A 16291-nucleotide genomic window follows, 5' to 3' on the forward strand; every position below is an offset into this window, starting at 1 on the left:
ATCTACTAAGATATCTGTCTTCTCTCTAAATATTTGCTGCATATCAAGTTTCTTCTGCTTTTCTAGATTTTTTTCTTCTCTCGCGATATTTTTTCACGGGCAATTTATATGCTAAATGCAGCACACGAATATCCGGATTCTTGCATGTAATACGGAAAGGCCAAATTCAAGAGCTTCAGGGCATACATCATTTTTTTTTTGTTAAATTATTAAAATCTTTTAATGTAGCTCCACATATATAACATCTGCTGGTCGATTTGGTGTCTGTAGCTGCATTGCAGACCTTTCCATCAACCATAGTCATTTTAAAACTATGTTGAAAAAAAAATTCTCTCCCTTGAGGTCAACTTTCGTCAAGTTTAATGAGTTTACACTTCTTTTGTGATGTCCGTAGATTCTTTTACGAATCTAAATCTTATTGGACGGCAATATCTAGGTGGAGATGGAGTTGGAGTTTGCACACGATTTTACTTTTATCTTCACCACAAAGAATTCGTAGACGCACAAATGAGCTTATAAAAATATTAGCATCAGATTCATCTTCGTTTGAGTTCGTTTGAGAGTCTTTGTTTAAACTGGGCTTGTTGAGAGCCGTCACAATCCCATTTGCAGATTAACAGTAACGAGTTCCTTTCAACGGCATCAAGTGTGAGTAGGACTTCTTCTAAGAAGAGGGATAATCTGGTTACAGTGTGATCCAACAAAGATTGCAGGTTTCCTTCTGCGCAAGTAGACGTCACTCGTAATGACTCCTTGGGTGGGTAGCAGTCTTCTTTGGCCTTCAATAATAATTCATAATGTGGATAGAATCTTTTGTTCGTTGCTCGAATAATTTCGTACTGTCTTCTAGTCAAATCGGCTTCAACAAACATTGTCAGTGCTTGCAGAGGAGTAAGGGGCTCTATTTCTTTAGACTTTGAATGTCTGTTTTTACAATCATTGGCAGATGCAGAAGAATTTGTAATGTCTTTTAAAACAGTAGACGCGTTTATTTTTCCTTCTGTTTATAAAATTACTTTTGCCGCGTGAACAATTACTTCTTCGTCATAAGATGCGCGGACTCCTTCAGTTTTCCTTCTCTTTGTTCTTTCGCTAGATTCGATAAAAGATTTGGTAGGTCGTCCTGGCCTTTGATGCATGTCTACGGGGATCTCAAATGTTCCTTCCAACCAAGAATTATTGGCCGCCAAAAAGTTTTCAAGTATTCTATGCGCCAGAGACCACCTCTTTATCAAATCACATTTAAAATACGAAAACTTTAATATTTAATTTTTTCATTTATCGATAATGAATGTTGCTCGTTCATTTTATCGAAGAGGTATTTACGACTCAACATTTTCACCCCCGAGCAGCCAGGTGAACCTACAACAATAAAAAAATAATATTAACACAAAAACATAAAATCCGATTTTTTCCTATTTTTGTCAAAAAAATTTTAAACTCGTTTATTTTTAAAACTAGCAGCTGATTTTAAGCACTTTTCTTTATAAGACTTTATACTATATAATGAAATCAAAAATTTAACTCGAAAAGGTGCGGAAGTAAAGTTTTTTTTCGATTGAAATTGAAAAATAAAGAAAAAACATTTCTAAAAAAGGATATTATTGACGGCTCATTAAGTCATTTATTGACAATATATTTAATACAATTTCATATTAATTTAATAAAGGCTTACCTGTATTATTGGTATCCATCACTTTAACAAGCAAATATGACATGACACATAAAATATTCACCGAAGAAAATGATATACGAAAAGGGCGTCAAGAACTTTCACGTGCAGTAAGTGCGACAATCAAGTTTCGACTAGTAATGCAGCGCGCTCGCGCAGTCTAGGGATGTGGAGGAAAAAAATTGTTTGTCATTAGTCGATTATTGGAATTTCGACTTATGGCCGCCTACGTATGTGCGGCGGCAAGTTCTCGAGTTGTCTTATGTAGATTTTATTCAATCTCTAGAAGTAAATCTAGCTTATTTTTATCAGTAAATTGAACATTTCTACCTGGTTTTTCAATATTTTTCACGTATCTAGTTAAACGAAACTTTTTCTCAATTTTGCTAGCTGTAGACTGTGAAACGCGCTAACCAGGATGTTTATTATTAAAAATTTCAGAAACCTTCTTTAAAGTTCTTGTTTTATTACCACAACCATCATAATTAAAATGTCTCTTCTTTGAGTCCCGAAAAAATTACCAATAATCAAATTTAATAAGCGCAGAAATATTTTACTGTCTTTTAGTTCACATCAATTGTTTATTTGGCTTTTTGACTAATATTCTAGTATCTTCAATGATTTTTTCCTGATGTTTAGCAGAACAGAAACGAAAATATCTGATTATTTTGATAGACCATGCAATGATACTGATTTAGAAGTTAGGATAAGTGAAGAAATTAACAAAATAACTCCTAAGGTCATACAAAATATTGTACGAGAATTTAAAAATCGCCTGGGTTATTGATCAGAATCGAAGTGAGTGGAGGTCATTTTGAACATTTGAATTAATTGTAAAGTACATTGAAAAATGCATTTTAAATATTATATGAGTTCCGAAAACGGGAACCCACCGATACACCGATTACACACTAGATGATTGTACCTAAAAAGATTATCGACGTATCGTAAGAAAAAAGAATGAAAAAAAAATTCTTTTAACTTAACCTAACCACGTATTTTCAGCTACTGATTTTTTATGACACAAAAAAACTCCGAAAATTACTTCATGAGCACCGTCATATTCTTTATATGCTTTTTCCAATATATGTCTTTCAGTAAAAATCTCATTTCCTTTAACCAAAGTAGAGTCCTTCCACAAGATATTGCATAAAGCATAGAAAGATTATAACGGTGGAGATGGAGAAAATTGAGCTTTTTTGTATCATAAAAAATCTTGATATAGGCACAAAATATCAGTAGCTGAAAATACGTAGTTAGGTTAGGTTAGGTTCCTTGTAAGACGATAAAAATCCTACCAGTTGTCGACAATTGTAATTTTTAAATGACATAAGTATAAAATTATGTTAACGCTTTAAAAAAATGTAAACAACCAATATTTTCTAACGCTACCTTTATGTGTGTCTTGGTCAAAAATCAATAATTTTCCTATTAGCATACCTCAGTTGAATGAAGTCTCAACATGGTTAAGTTTCTGGAAGTGTTAAGGCTGCTTAACATGATGCAAGACAACATGCAAGAAATTGCAAGCAATTCCTTGCAAGATCAAAATATTACATAGACGAATATTGCACGTCGTTTGACATTATGCAAGTTTCTTACCATTGCATCATGGTCATCATGGTTACCACTAATCAAAATTCAAAAAGTGAAATTACCCTACCTCAAAGTTGAAAGAATAGTGGTAAAAACCATTTCAACAATCTATTAAACCGATAAAATCAGTTGTATTTGACACACACTTTCTAAAAAGTTTTCTTGAAAATATTACCAAACACCTTGATACGCCATCAATTATCAGTGGAAGTATCACGATATGAGTATTACATACTTTTTAATATGTCAGTATACACGCACATCTTAGAAATTCGATCTAATCATTTTTCCTGACACGCTAAAAGAAGTACAAATTCAAGAATATGGATTTACTATTATGTTAACCGCTGTTGTAGTTGATTCCCCTCTATTTTTCTCCATGAAAATGGACTACTCACAATGAATTTCTTATTTTTCATCGGTTTTCTCATCATATATTACCTAGCAGAATTTATTTTTTTTATCAACAACGTCTTCAATCAACCCTTGCTAGTAAAAATTGACGCATCATTTGTTATATTGATTAAATACAATTATTTCTTCTTGTAATTATTGTGATTATGAGAGGTTACCATGTAAAGTCAGAAATAGTTTTGGTTTTGAACTCATAACTGTTTTTATCTATTCATTCACATATTCAAATATACTCATTTCTAAATTCAAGACGTCTTTTTCGAACAAAGATTTAATGATAACCGTTTGTTTTTTATACAAAATATGATTCCCAACATGAAACACAATGTTCCCAAACATAGTGACCCAAAGGTTCTTTGTTGCTCAACTAAAGTATTAAGTGTATTTCGAGGGAAGGTTAAGACCGTGGGATAAATGCAAATTAGGACTTAATACAACTTCAAGGTTCAGTATGTTCAAAAAGCAATGATACGATAAGTTGACGAATTTCTTGGTTTTATATATCTGCAATTGGACCTTCTTCAATCACAGCACGTTTACAATTCATGAATATAACACCAGTGTTCAGATGAATCCAGATTATGTCTATTTGGTCTATTTGGTATTATTGGTGGTGTGCTTAGTCGACACATGTTTTGTTTTGACTATTTGCTAATATTTCGACATTATCTCACCAATCTCGTCAAATTCTCTAGCCAATCTCGATGCAGCTTGAATTCCTAGATCTTTAATAATATCCCGACTTCACATTCTATATCTGAGGCATGCTTCTTTAATTTTCTTAACGTTTTAATGTCAGGGATCTTTCGTTTCCGTTGCATACGTCTTATACATGCTTTAGAGATTATCATCTTGGTTTGTGTGCTCAACGGTTTTCCATATTATTCCCATTAAATTCATCTCACTAGATATTACTACTCCGAGGTAATGAATTGCATTGTTTACTGAATTATGTTGTTCCATTCCATTCATTGAGTCTTCTCAGTTTAGATGCTTCTATTATATTCATCGACCTTTGTCCTATTCAGTAGTTTTATATGTCTGCAATTAGACCTCCTTCAATCACAGAACGTTTACAGTTCATGACAATAACACTAGTGTTCAGATGAGTCCAGATTATATCTATTTAGTGATCCACTAGTATACAGAAAAAAGAATAGAAGGTTTTAGCAATCTAGGTATGTTGGGAAATCCGTAATGATATATGGTAGTCATACCAATATGTATTGTAATAATTTCACTAGATATTACTATTCTAAGGTATTGAATTTCATTGTTTACTGTATTATATTGTTGTCTACAGCTAGCTTGCGTTCAATGGTATATTTGATCATTCATTGATTCCGTAATTCGCATAATATAATATTTTTAATGAACCTCTCATTCTGTAGTTTTCATTGATATTTTTGATGCTTTCTATGATTATCTTCATGTAAATATTGAATAGCGAAGACCTAAAGTTGTGTCCTTGTATCCTGCTTAAAATCAGTACTTCTTTAGATCATCCCGTTCTAGTTTTGATCCTTGTTATGTTTTTGTTATTTAGTTCTCTCCTGATATTTAGAAATCTAATATTTAGAAGATGTCGACATGACAGGAAATCAGAATCTGTTCTCTTCATAAATAAAGAAGAAATTTATTATATTCGTTTCAATATTTGAATCTCTTAACGTATTCGAAACTCAAGTCGTACCTTTTGCTATCTTCGTTTAAGAACAATCTTCATGTCTAACAATACAATAATAATACCTTTAAAGTTAACAGTCGTGACTTAAATCCAATAGAGCTTTTAAGGATGTAATTGCTAACGAGCTTTATCAAATCCATCTCTCAATATCATATCGTGAAGACTCATTGATCGAAATGAAATCGTTGATGTTCGAAACATCATTTGCTGTCAAACTGTAATTCACAACAGTTTCTTACAGACATAATTTTTATAGATATTATCTCAAATTCTTTTTGTATACTTACTACGCAAATATTTTTTTGTAATAAAAAACAGAAATTATACGTCAAGTTTACTTGACTAGTATTCTCTATTGCAGGTAAATTATGTCCCATCACCTAATTTTGTAAAAAAATATGTTACTACACAAAGGGAAGTCTTGGGGCCACTATACAGGAACTTTCTGCTCGTCAAGTTTTATTTCTATCGTACGCATTAGAGTTATAACTTTGTACATTTATGAAAGTATGATACCTCCCCTGATATTTAAACTCGACTATCCTTCAAAGTAACTGACAACGGTGCTTAAAACAAGAAACATGATCATGTTATATGGAATGATGAAATGGAAGGGATAAGACTGAAACTGCTACATTTAATATAATTGGAATTTATTGCTATTCGTGAGAGGATCTAAATTTTCTCCCATCATTAGAATGATCGGGGTCCTAAACTTTTTATTTATACTATAAGCGATGCAAGTAACACTAACTAGTTGAGAACGATTTTGCACCAGAACGATAAGAATCGGGACTAGTAAATCTTGTAAAGTATATTTGATTCGATACTTTTTGTATGAAATTATGGACAGATTTGATCAGTTTCTATATCAATGGAAAATAATAATAAAAAATTTTTTGTAAGGGAATAATCACAATTGGTGAATTAAATCAATTTTTTCTATCAATGTCCAAAATTTTTTTCGTTTCGGCACATCTACGGAGTTAAATGCAAAAAAGGGCATACATCAATGTATTACATCACTCAATAAGTCGTGTGATTCACATACAGAAGGCGTTACCAGTATCAAATCCATACGAAGTACCTACTTTCAAATTTCATGACCTTCGATTAGTCACAACAAAGTGATAGTCATTTAAGTTTAAGCTTGTAATTTTCGAAACAATGGAGTTCTTGTGTTAATTTATCATTGCTTCTTTGTAAAAAAATACTGTACATGTATATAATCGTGAAATTAAATTGCGTGGGATAAATAAGGCCCCAAAGATATCAGAAGGCAGTGTGTTTATAATTATGCATAAATATTTGACCATAAGAATGCTTTTTTCAAAGTTTCACATTTACTCAGTCGATCAAAAACAACAAAGTGTTGATGATCGAGAACCGTGTTTGGCCATGTTTACACGTACTGTCCAAAGGCATAAAAGTCAGCTGGGAAGGTTGTGGCTTCAGTATTTTGGGATGCGCATGGAATGGAAATGGAAACTATCTCCAAAAGGGAGAGACAATTGATAGCGGATACTACATAGAGTTGTTGGATCATTTGACTACAAAAATCAAAGAAACAACGATCTCATATGCCGAAGAAAAAACCACTGCTTCACTAAGACAATGCACCAATTCATAAGTCGATGGCAACGATGGTTAAATTGAACGATCTACATTTCGAATTGCTTCTTCATCCATCATATTTATCCAAATCTGGTACCCAGTGACTACTGGCTATTCGCTGATCTCAAAAAAATATTGATCGGTAAGAAATCCAGCTCAAATGAAGAAGCAATTGCTGAAACTGAAGCTGCCAAATAAAAACCTCTATTAGAGTATTAGAAAATGCGATTTTGGCATATTTTGACGAAAAATCTGCTGTATAAAGCCCTCGTGAAACTATTAGTGTGAATATTCCATGCAGACGTTCACCCTTTTCGTGCAGAAAAACTGATATTTTCAAGTATTCTGAACCTCGAGCATAAATATAGGGTGTTTACCATAAAAACTCTCACAGAGCAAAGACGAACAGAGGAGCCTATAGTGTGACGATTAGGAGAAATTCACCATTATAGAAAGCTGCATCCCTTAAGAGTTACAGGATTAGGTTAGGTTGGGCGAAATATTTCGAAAATAATAATTTCTTCTCAACCCTCTAATTTAAATATATAAAATTTAGTATACTGTATGCGACTTTGTGGTGATCGAACTATTCTGGGGGTCGATTTGATGTGACCTAACCTTAAAATTTCAGAAGTTTCTATCGACAATTGCAAATTATCATTGCTTAAATTATTTTGCTTCCTAGTATGTAATTTCGAATGGTGTTGCGGGTTGATGACTCAAAATAAAAATTTAAAATGCAAACGTTCCTATCTTTTATTTGATATTTATCAAGGCTCTGTGCCATATGTGCTTTCGATAGTTTCGAATATTAATACTAGGAAGGACAATTATTTCAAGAATGACATCTTCAGGCATATTTGATTTGCTGATTTGCAGTAAGAATGTCGGATTATACACATAAAATCACACTATGCTATAGTTCTTTCTCTTAATTTTTCTGTAGAAATTTCTATGTAATTACCTATGAATCTGTACGAAATAACTATCTGGATCAAAAATTCTATTTGATTATTGGCCTACATACTATGAATACGTTGATCATTTTGGCTTGTCGATGATATAAATATTTCGAACTTTAGTTTTTGTTTTTTTCACGTCAGCCATTTGCTCTCACAAAAATTTGATTATAACAGGGAAGCTTTCCAATTTAATTACGACCCTTCTGATAAGAGATGAGTGACGAATAAAAGGAACTTCCTCGTCCTTTATGAACTGTTAAATTCGATTTCAACAATCTAATGATTTCCAGATTGTATGCACTTAAGTTTTACTCTATCATTAGATATATTTCAATCTTGTATTAAATAGAATTACGTGTCAATAGGCTTGATAAAGAAGGGTGAAAGTTGTTGTTTAATATTTTTAGTTTTTTCATTCGTCGTTTTCGTGTATGAGGTGGGTTTTTTGCACATTGCTGCCGTTACCCTCACTGGATTCCAGCGCTGGATCAGCACTGTATTAATGTAAACATGTTTCAATTCAGTCTAGCAGTGAAATAGACGGACAACCAACAATCAAACGCTTGGATTATGATAATCCCGTATCAATATCAATCTAGGGAATGGAGCAGGAACTGCAAAAATGGGAGACAGATGCCCTTAAAGAGAATGCTTATCACCACTATTATGGTCATCAGTAATTGATCAACTGCTTACAAGAAATGGCACAATCTCAATCTGCATCGAATATGAAAATTACAATCATGAAAGGAAGAATATATGTAGAGAGATGATGAAAACTAATGAATAATAATTAAATTCAACAACTATACTCACTACTAATAATATATCAACACCGATATTCAATTTTATATTCACTTCACATTCCAAATTCTACTTAGCTTAAACTACCTATACCCTACTTCGGAGACATTTAGTTCCTTATTATTTAGTTCAAGATGTTCAAATAATTATACTGAACAAAATTTGTTTAGTGTGCCATAATAAGCAGAATGCCGCCACTGGCACACTTCCCACTTATCTTTATTTATTACTTTCCTGTAACCCTCAAGCGTATATGCTTGAAGGCAGCTGGACAGGCAGTTACTACAAAAGTCACAATATTGCATAGATGTATATTGGTCGTCGCTTGATATTGAGCAAGTCTGTTATTCCTGCATCATGAAAACAAAAATTCCATGAGTAAATTTAATAAATTCCTAGCCTCAAGTTTCATTTGATATATTTGAATAGGTTTAAAAATGAAAATCAAAAAGCGAAAGGCCGCTTGACATGATACAAGACAATGATGAAATTTCTTGCAAGATCAAATTATTACATAGACGAAGATTGCACGTCGCTTGATATTATGCAAGTCTCTCAAGCATCATGGTTGCCAACCATCAAAATTCCATGAGTAAAAATAAGCAGTTTGCTAGCCTCAAATTTGATTCAATATTTTGTGACCGATTTAAAAACGGAAATAACAAAGCTAAGTGGAGTAAACCAAACAAAGTTATCAGTGGATCACTGGCGATAATTATATCTGTTGCTTGCTTCTGGTGGACAATAAAGAACACCCAGGTGATGGTGGGCCAGGCCAAAGCTAGATAGAACAAAAGAAAACATGAATTTAGCTTCAAAATTATGTTAGACGGAAAAACATTCAAGAGAGAATTAGAATTGAAACTAGTACTCGATAAAGCTGCAAGACCGAGATCTTGAATGAAACAATGAGCTGAACGTCATCTGCGCATGCTTTTGATCAAGAAATATTGCGTCTAGCATTGCCTTGCATCAAGTGTTAGCTACAAACTACTTTACTTTTAGCGAAATTTTCTTCTAGTTACAAATATGTCTGCCATTCACCGTTCATTCTAGAAACTGTAACTACTTAATTTCCTCTTAATTTTCATTATCATACTCTGTTACTTTTAACACGAACCCGCCGAGTTGGTAAAGAGCGGAAATCATAGAGACGATAATTACATTTAAAAGATACTAATTAGTATCTTGTGAGTTGAGAATTTCACTCGAATAAAAGTAAAAATTTAGGTCTTCTTATCAAAGAGTTGTACTAAATGAGGACAAAGCGAATACTTTCAGTTAATAATTGGCTTGTTTTGTCTTTTATATTCAAAGGAAATTGATGATTAAGATCTTTTATATACTTTTTATTTAACGTTATAAATTTATTAACAGTACAATAAACTCGAATGCTAATGTAAGACTTAAGTCAATTTTTTCAGAAATAGACATTTTTAAAATTAAAACTTCCAAAAAAGGATCTGAAGTGAGAGTTCATTTCGTACTGATTTGAACTTCTCTAAGAAAAATTATTTTCTGAAATAATACAGCCCTCTTTAGTTTTTAAGCGTGGGAACTCAAGAAAGAAATCCTCCAAAGATTTCTAAGCATGCTTGCAAGAGATAATTGAAAAACATTTATTTCCTCATCTAATTCCTTGTGGTTGGAGGTATTTTGTACAAAAAAAGAGTCTATTTTATTAAAATCTGGTAACCTTGGTGGCCACTGTATTTATGTATCTATCCGATCTATCTTTCAGGAAATGATTCATTCATTTCACCATTATTGTGATTGTGATTGTCATTTGCAGGTATACCATCAATATGCGATAAAATATAGATTGTATCATATATGAAATGTTGATATGGCACATCATTCTGGAAAACTCTGTGAAATTGTGAATAATTTTATAATGTGAAAACTACTGATGGCTATAAACCCTCAAAGGCACTTAACTTCATTACACTAATCAATAACCCTGCATAAGCAATTCCTAATCGCCAATTACACAATGTTGCCATATTAAAAGTAACCAGTATGTATTTCAAGTAATAAAATAAAATCTTCTAAAATAAAAATATGATTCAATTGTATATACATATATATATATAAATATATATATATATATATATATATATATATATATATATATATATATATATATATATATATATATATATATATATATTGTATTTTCCAAAATGTCATATACACTGGCATCTTTTAAAAGGAGTATAAAAGGAGCTCCTCTGCCATGGAAATTTTCGTTACGTATGTATTATGTCAGATTGAAACAAAGAATCGATATATATCAACACTTCTTTTGAAAATTATTATCATTGTAGTCGTTAAGGAACATTTTTCAATGAAGACTGTACATTCATCTTTAAATTAGTGTACTGCATCTACTACATTGATTATAATAAGAGTATATGTTGCTATTAAATTGTTTTATGTTCCAGACTCTGCTTGTAGTGTATACAGGTAAGTGGAAAATGACCAGATTAGAATAGAAACTTGAAAAGACATTGGATTATTTTTTCTAAAATAAATATTTGCAAGTGCCTAACGACTAAACGAATCTGACGTATTAAGAAAACTTTCCAGCGAATATAAGGACTAGTTTTACCAAAGATTTTCTAGAATTTACTTTATGTTTTAGAATCGAGTTTTAGGTTTAATTGATTTTATCGAATTGAGTGGAACGCTGAAATGGCCGACATGCATTTTGTGTATGGTCTGGCATATTCCTCGACAAGCTAGACGTCTTTATATGAAAACTATTCGCAGCCAATGACGCCTCTTCATTACGTATTTGCACGTATTAACAACCGCTTATCCGAAACTGGAAAGTTGAAAAGAAATTTAGTCAACACTGTTCGTTTCCGGATAGTTAGATAGTTAGAAAGGTAATGATGGAATGAGCAATTTTAGATCAAATTTATGTACACCCTTACCACATCCAACGGGTTGAAGCTCTTCTACGTAGAGATTTTCCTCAACTAGTTAGATTTTGTTAATGCTTAACACATGAAATGCGACAAAATACTCAATTTTCAAATAATGTATTGTTTACGAACGAGGCACATTTTTCAAGAGTATCCATAAAAAATTTTCATAAGTACGTAGGCAGTCGACAATCTCCCTGATTGGGATAACAGACAAAGCATGTGATTTATGCACGATGGTGCTCTAGTAAACTTCATTCGTACTGCTAGGCAACATATAAATGTAGCATATTCCAACCCTTGGATTGGTCGAGAAGTACCTCAACATTGGCCTACTCGACTTCCAGACTTAAATCGTTATGATTTCTGTTTATTTGGTTACCTTACATCATTAGGCTACACGATACCCATAGTTGATATCAAAGATTAGATGAATCGTATTTAAAAGATGACCTCAAAATAAAGCTGATTATTTCCAGCATTTTTTATAAATGGTATAACATTTTAAGTCTTTACCGTTTCCTACACAATTTATTAAAAAAAAATTTCAATTATGTTTTTCTCTGTAGTTATGGGTTTTGGGAAAAAAGCTGAGAACTAGAAATATTTTCAAATAAAACAAGGATTTTGAGCAGTAATTTTCTTTCTTAAAACTTCGAAATTGTGAAAAGAAGTTTTGATATGAAATAAAGTAAGGGTTACTTATTTCACCCCCGTATAATGTAACAGAAATATTGAAAAAATACCCGTGGTTAGACCTTAGTGAATGCACGAAAATTACAGAGTTTTCAGCTTGTCTGAAATTATAGAAAACATCTAAATTCAGTTATTTTAGGGTGATATTTTGAAAAGGGGTGGACTGAGAAAGTTTTGTTACAGTAATTTCATATGAGCAACCACCTCTTTAAAATATCGTTAAAAATGTTTTTCCAACATAAATACATGGGAATGGATTTCAAAAAATTTCATCATTAGAGGGTTATCTTCAATATATTTCAATTCAGTATTAAGTTTTCAGCGAAACACCTCTCACATGGTTTAAGTCATACCTCACCAAAAGAAGTCCGTTTGTAAGGGTTGATACAACGGTATCTTCTTGCAAGCTAGTAGAATTTGGAGTGCCCCAAGGCTCAGAGCTAGGCACTATTTTATTTTTTCTATTTATAAATAACACCAGAATTGACGTCGTTGAATTTGTAAAATTCTTAAGGATTGTTGCGGACAAGTCCTTGAAGTGGAAGTTATCTCTTATCTAAAATTAAGTTCTTTCTGTTTCACCAAAGAACTGAACTTATCCATCTCCTTAACAGTCTATTAGGCCCTTATTGCTTCGCATCTACGCCCTTTCCTTCTAGGGTACGTATGGTGCAACTCAATTTGAGAGAATCTTCAAACTACAAATAGAACTGTTAGATATTTACTTGGAATAAACAGCAGGGCTCACTGCAGGGACTTCTTTAAAAGATTAAAAATTCTGACTTCTTCTTCCTTATTTATCTTTGCCCAGCACTGCCTTTACCTACCTACTCCATGTTCAGAATTAGTTAAAGCCTCAATATTTTACAATACGAAAAATTGCATAATAACTTCGAAATCAAATCAAATCGAAATCATCTTTTCCCGCACTCCGCGATAAATTGAAGGCATATTTACTGGATTTAATTCCAGGCTTGCTGCATACTGTTTTAATTTTTAATATGGACTTTCCATTGGCAAGAAAAGAAAGTACAAAGAACTGTGTGGCTGTAGCTGCAGACAGTTGAAGAAATTTAGTTAAAATATCTTCTATATTTGATGTTATTTCTTTTGTTTTCTTGTCGCATGTGTTTCACCGTTGTGAAAAATAAGTTTTCGAGCTTCCAAGTTATATAACGGGAAAATATTTATTTGAGTTTTGATGCTCGATAAATTCCGTGGATTATTTATCATATATTAACTACTTCAAAAGATTTAATTCAGTAGTTTTCGGTGGAACAAATTTGTAATTACCGTACTAAAAGCGGAGAGAAGTTAACTCGCATATTCACAATTAAATACAACTCAGATAATTTTCAAGCCACAGTTTCATGCTGAAACTAGTTATACTAAATATTCGGTAAAAGCGATATAGCAGAGTATGTAATTAATTTGAGTAATTCTGAATTGAAATTAATCTAAGAATTCAAATAAACAGATTCGCTAGCTTTTGGTTTGGTAATTGTATATCAAAGATGAGTAATTTAGTGATTTCTAAATAACATATTAAGTACAAGAGTTTTATGAGAAACGCTGTGGTCGCATTCAACAATAAACGATCATCAATTAAATAATTTATTTCAAAATTTTTTTGTTTTCATCTAAATACGTGGACATGTAATTTCTGAAAAATATAAGACTCAACAAACTATTATACGAGGATTGTAGTTTTGGGAAATAATAAAGTTTGACATTGACTCAGAACGTGTTGTCATACAAGTTTTATTTTTAAATTTTTTTACAAATACCATTCTTGTTTAGAAACTTTTGGACTTAATTTTGAGATAATCTTAGAACATACAGGGTTTTCCTATATTCCACCGAGATCTCAATAAATGATTAATTTTGACAAATTTCTACAACGTCGTTCATTTTAGCTCCATAAAAGGTTATTAGTTTTTTAACTAAAAATAATCAGGCAATTTAAAATAAAAATTTCAAAAAGAGTTTCCTTCATTGGCGTAAACAATAGGGGGATAAAAGTGACAACTAACCCTGATAGCGCGCCACTGGTTAAATTTTTCCAAAGTTGGTTTGTGTCAAAATATCACTTTATTAAGGAGCCTATTGGTCACGAAATTTCTTGATTTATGGCAAACTTTTGATTTTGATTTAAAATTTTGAACACCCTATATTTCAGCAACTAGACCCCGTAAGGGTTCGTATTCCTATATATGAAAATTAATCATTTATTGAGATCTCTCTGTGGTAGAACGTTGTCGGTCGAATATAGAAACACCCTGTATCTATTTTATATACTTTTCTATTTATGAAAATTAATTAACTATTCGAGCGGCATTTATCAAAAACTGAGAAAAAATTGAAATATCCTAAATAGTCTTGTGTGTAAATTATGTCCTGGTTGTACCGTTTCGTAATTAAAACAAGTAATTGAGCTTGAAATCAAATTAGAGGGGAAGTCCACGCTGTTAGCGTTCACGTATAATAACAAAGTCACAATTTGGATACAGTCGTCTATTGATATTTGGTTTAAACTGATGTGCATAATAGATTAAATTTAGAGTATAATCAGATTTTCCAGTGATCCGAACGATAGTACCCTTCTATTATTATCTAGAATGTTCATAGGATATTCAGAAATATTCTGATCTAATTGCTAGGATCGCTGCCGTCTGTCAGTTATTAATAGAGTTGATGGCAATCCCATTAAACCATCGTGAAATGCTGTTATATATAAGCACACAAAGATTTCAAACCAAAAGTATACACATACTCGTAAATAGAATTTATATTGTAAAATTTTAAAATAGCACTATTGAAGTTCTAGCACAAAGGTGTCGGATTTCGATTATCTAGGTTGTGATTCTCACACTATACAGGATGTCCACAACGAATTAAAACTATCTGTATATGGCAAAATACTTATAGTAAAATTATGAAAATTTAGCGGTCCACTGTAACTATTTAATTTTAAATAGAACACTCTGTATATTAATAGATTTTTGAGATCTACGTAAAATTTTAGTATACCTTTGTCTAAAAACTTTTGAAAAATGCATACTTTTTGATTTATTAATTTTTTTGTAAAACATTTTACCATTGCAGACCCTTATAAATTATTATTTTACGAGGACACCCTTAAAGATATGAAAATGGTTTCTGTTCGGTTACGTTTAGAAAGGTCAGACGTATTTAAATCTATGTTGAAAAATTTTATTTTATACAGGGTGTGATTAAAAAGTATTCAAAGTTTAACTTCCTAAAAATCAAAACCAACGGTTTTTCTATTTTAATGCATTCGGGGATTAAAAATAAGGCAAATTCATGTATATTTTCCTATATCTAAACCTTACCGTTATACAGATATTAAATATTTTCTGTAAATTTTTAGAGATGCAGGTGTTGACTAAATTTTGTTTTGACACGTACAAGCACTAAGAAATAAGAAAGTATTTTTCTTTATCTTGTCAAGGTCTGTGAAAGAAATCAAATCAAATTTTATTTACTAATCATATTCCAACTTTCAGTTGTTTCCGAGATATTTGAGGTTTTAAATTATCGTATTTTTAATTTTTTATTAGACCACACCTGTACCTCTAAAAACTTACAGAAAACATTTGATATCTGGATAACGGTAAGTCTTAGGTATAGGAAACTATACATGAATTTGCCTTAATTTACACCCCTTAATGCATCTGTTCTGTTTAAAAAAATAAAGAAATTTGATATTTATGAAGTTAAACATTGAACATATAATAATTTTCAACATAGATTTAAATACGTCTGGCTTTGTTAGAAGCAACCGAATAGAAACCACTTTCTTATCTCTAAGGGTTACATCGTAAACAAATAATTCATAAGGTTATGTAATGGTCAAATTTTTTACAAAAAAATTAATAACTCAAAAAGGATGCAT

At 31.7% G+C, this 16291-nt stretch overlaps 1 protein-coding gene across 5 annotated transcripts in view; it reads left to right on the plus strand.

Annotated features, from left to right (window-relative positions):
- Positions 1–16291, plus strand: part of LOC130448472 (complexin) — a 535599-nt gene that overhangs the window by 45449 nt on the left and 473859 nt on the right. For 4 of the 5 annotated variants that reach the window (XM_056785884.1, XM_056785885.1, XM_056785881.1 and 1 more), the window contains one exon: positions 11194–11215. The gene's annotated coding sequence lies outside the window, so the exon portion shown is untranslated. Of the gene's footprint in view, positions 1–11193; positions 11216–11393; positions 11641–16291 lie in introns of all 5 variants that reach the window. The other variant, XM_056785886.1, reaches the window with a different exon arrangement.

This window comes from Diorhabda sublineata, chromosome 8 (genome assembly GCF_026230105.1).
Source record: "Diorhabda sublineata isolate icDioSubl1.1 chromosome 8, icDioSubl1.1, whole genome shotgun sequence".
In the NCBI taxonomy this organism is placed as follows: domain Eukaryota; kingdom Metazoa; phylum Arthropoda; class Insecta; order Coleoptera; family Chrysomelidae; genus Diorhabda; species Diorhabda sublineata.